The following is a 3,899-nucleotide window of genomic DNA, read 5'->3' on the forward strand; positions in this document are numbered from 1 at the left end:
GTCACGGAAACTGATTTCTAGACACATTTTTGATGCTCGGCCCACAGCCTATGAGTTGCTGCAGCATTTTGCCGCCTGACCCCCTTTAGGTTTTATCTCAGGTTTGGGAGGGGCGGCACCTAGTCCTTTGTGACGTCGGGGGCGGGGCCGGCCGCGCCATGGCAACCGTCGCTAGGGCAGGATGGGCGGCTCCGATTGGCGTAGGGCGCTGTCAGTCCGTGAGACGGGGCTACGGCTCGACCTATAGGACGCGCTCACATGCGGGGGTCGCGGGGCCGTGGGTCGGGTTGATCGGACGCAACGAGGGGGCGGGACCTGGGCGGGACCTGGTCGTTTGTGACATCGGGGGCGGGGGTATGCAGGACCCGCTGCCATTGGCCGCTGGCGCTGCCCGTCAGTGGGGCGGGGGACGGAGGTGGCGGGACCTCGTCGTTTGTGACGTCGGGGGCGGGGGGATACCGGACCCGCTCCCATTGGCCGCTGGCGCTGCCTGTCAGTGGGGGGAAGGGGGCGGGACCTGGTGGTCGGTCACGTGAGGCGGGGCCGCTGCGTCGTGGCGGGTCGACGGGAGCAAAGATCCCATTGCAGACCAAGTTGGGTTACTCTCACGCAAACGCGTGGGGCGGTCATGCGCAGATTCATGGGTGATTATCGGACCTATTTTAGCAACCAGTGCGGGGCCCGGGGCAGCGGGGAGAGGGGGTGCGCGGCCCGGGGCAGCGGGGAGAGGGAGTGTGGGGCCCGGGGCAGCGGGGAGAGGTTGTGTGCGGCCTGGGGCAGCGGGGAGAGGGGGTGCGCGGCCCGGGGCAGCGGGGAGAGGGGGTGCGCGGCCCGGGGCAGCGGGGAGAGGGGGTGCGCGGCCCGGGGCAGCGGGAGAGGGAGTGTGGGGCCCGGGGCAGCGGGGAGAGGTTGTGTGCGGCCTGGGCAGCGGGGAGAGGGGGTGCGCGGCCCGGGGCAGCGGGGAGAGGGGGTGCGCGGCCCGGGGCAGCGGGGAGAGGGAGTGTGGGGCCCGGGGCAGCGGGGAGAGGTTGTGTGCGGCCCGGGGCAGCGGGGAGAGGGGGTGAGCGGCCCGGGGCAGCGGGGAGAGGGGATGCGCGGCCCGGGGCAGCGGGGAGAGGGGCATAGGAGGGGGGAGACATTTAGTGTGGGGGGGCAGGCGAGGGAGTGCCGGGGGAGAGAGAGAGCTGAGGGTGGGATAAGGCCTAGTGTGTGTGAAGTTGCGGGGAGGTTTACAATGTTTCATATTTAATGTCCCTTGTCTAGTCTGAAATAAAGTTCATAATTGGATATAAAAATCAGAAGAAATATAATTGTGTGTGTTATATGATTATATACATTTATATCACATCCATGTATGTGTGTTTATAAACATTTTATTCTTTAACAAGAATTAACAGGTATGAACTAACAGAATTATGAATTTAACCATATAACACGCACAAAAACTGTTTTCCCGCAATGTTAATTACCCTGCGGGTCGGGTCGGGTAGGTTCCGGTTACTACAAAATCAACTCAAACACTGATTGTGAGCCATTTAAAAAGAAATGATTTAAAAAACATTAAAAAAGACAATTACCTGAGTCAAATTTTATTCTTGACAAGAAGTATGAACTGACAGAATTATGAATCTAACCCTATATCAAACAAACAAACTGTTGCCCCGCAACATTGATTACACTGCGAGTCGGGTCGGGTCAGGTAGGCTCCGGTTACTAAAATGGGCGGTGAAAAATGCCCTGGATCCCCTCCATAGCGTACTACACGTCAGCCCATTGCATTTCGCAGGAGTAGCCTATCTTGCTCCGCTATAGGATCTTTGGTTTAAACCTGTATCGCGGTCGCTTAAATGGGAGGGCGGCCGCTTAAAGGGGTGGGCGACCGATTAAAGGGGAGGGCGGCGACCAAAAATATTCCAGTCCCCAGGGCGGTGACGTCACACAACCACACTCAGTCCGGGTCTGATTCCCCGCAGCCTCTCTAGCTGCTTCTCTCCATCTTCACTGAACTTATTCGCCCCCAGCCTGAAACAAGTTGAGGAAAAAAGAGGAAATAAACCGATGAAACAACAGTGTCAATAACAGGGACTGGGGTTAATATTTCAACAACACTTACAGAACAGAATCACAGGAGAAGCTTTCTTCCCAACCAATTGTTCAAGCGCTTTTGATTGCAACATGCGACTTAATTTAGTTCAACAAAGAAACTGACAAGTTACTAAAGAACCTGACATTAAACATTAACACAAACACTCACAGGATCCGCTCCAGACTCGGGTGGTTCAGTATGAGGCGGCGGAGAGCGGGGACAGATCGGTCTGTGAGGGAGTTGCATCCCAGCCACAGCTCCGTCAGTGAGGGGTTTGCACTGAGAGCGGAGTCGGGATCCTCAGCTCCAGAATCTGTGAGACCGACACGTTCCAGCCTGGAGATGAGGGAGAGTGAGGGTAAGGGACACAGAGAGACAGGAGACGGTGCAAATCCCCAGTGTTTATCAGTGACACAATTACTGATCATATTAATGTTCAGTGTCAGACACCCAGTGACTAAACACAATCTCTCAGTCTGGGACTTACCCCAGTATTAATATTTTACAGTCCGGGTTCCTCAGAGCCGCAGACACCTGTTTCACTCCGGAATCTCCCAGGTCGTTGCCTCCCAGTCTAAACACAAACAGACAGAGTAAGAAACAAACTGATACAAACCCTGGCGAGGGTGAGATAGATAACTTCTCCCAAACGGATATTTATGGAAACACCTCAGCACATTATTGAACGAATCTCTGTGGCTGTGGTGTTTGGTGACTTTCGCCATCTTATATTACTAAAAGTAAGATCTTGACCGCTTTTGACTTATTGTCTTGTGGTTTCCGAGAGAACGCCTACACTTACGGCCGTCATTTTTGGCCACTTCGCTCAGAGCCCCCCTCCACCGGACTGAACCGGAGGATTTTTCACATCGATCAAAAATCAGAGAGATATTAATGTGTTTTTTTTAATCGCCATTCTCTCTGCTGCCCCCGTTGGCGGCAGGGGGGGGGGGGGGAGGGACTATAAAACCCGGAAGTGTCGTGGCTCACTCAGTCTCTGCCAGACGGAGGAAGCGAGAGGGTCGTGGCTATCTGAGCTGCGAATAACACTGAACGCACGTCTACTCCACGGTGAGTTCCCGGGATGTGGTTTTCAGAAAATCTGTTTGTTGCTTGCAAAGTGTTTGCCCAATTGGCTTTTTAAAGGCCTTTCAGAAAATGTGATTTGTTGGCTTGCAAAGTGTTTGCCCAATTGGCTTTTTAAATGGCTTTCAGAAAATGTGTTTTGTTGGTTTGCAAAGTGTCTGCCCAATTGGCTTTTTAAAGGGCTTTCAGAAATGTGTTTTGTTGGCTTGCAAAGTGTTTGCCCAATTGGCTTGGCTATTAAAGGGCTCTCGGAAAACGTGTTTTGTTGGCTTGCAAAGTGTTTGCCCAATTGGCTATTTGGCTTTATAAAGGCTTTCAGAAAATGTGTTGTGTTGGCATGCAAAGTATTTGCCCAATTGGCTTGGCTATTAAAGGGCTCTCGGAAAACGTGTTTTGTTGGCTTGCAAAGTGTTTGCCCAATTGGCTTAGCTATTAAAGGGCTTTCAGAAAATGTGTTTTGTTGGCTTGCAAAGTGTTTGCCCAATTGGCTTTTTAAAGGGCTTTCAGAAAATGTGATTTGTTGGCTTGCAAAGTGTTTGCCCAAGTGGCTTTTTGGTTTTTTAAAGGGCTTTCAGAAAATGTGTTTTATTGGCTTGCAAAGTGTTTGCCCTATTGGGTTGGCTTTTGAAAAGGCTTTCAGAAAATGTGTTTTGTTGCCTTGCAAAGTGTTTGCCCAATTGTTTTTTTGGCTTTTTAAAGGGCTTTCAGAAAATGTGCTTTGTTGGCT

The 3,899-nt window shown here is 52.4% G+C and overlaps 1 long non-coding RNA gene across 1 annotated transcript; it reads right to left on the reverse strand.

The window, feature by feature from the left end:
* Window positions 1-1,982: 1,982 nt before the first annotated feature.
* Window positions 1,983-2,589, reverse strand: LOC116970159. Its single transcript, XR_004411037.1, has 3 exons — window positions 2,574-2,589; window positions 2,255-2,422; window positions 1,983-2,022 (listed from the first exon to the last, which is right to left on the reverse strand). It is a non-coding gene; the product is annotated as an uncharacterized LOC116970159 (long non-coding RNA).
* Between the last annotated feature and the right edge of the window lie 1,310 nt (window positions 2,590-3,899).

The sequence above is a fragment of the Amblyraja radiata genome, unplaced genomic scaffold (genome assembly GCF_010909765.2).
Source record: "Amblyraja radiata isolate CabotCenter1 unplaced genomic scaffold, sAmbRad1.1.pri scaffold_590_ctg1, whole genome shotgun sequence".
In the NCBI taxonomy this organism is placed as follows: domain Eukaryota; kingdom Metazoa; phylum Chordata; class Chondrichthyes; order Rajiformes; family Rajidae; genus Amblyraja; species Amblyraja radiata.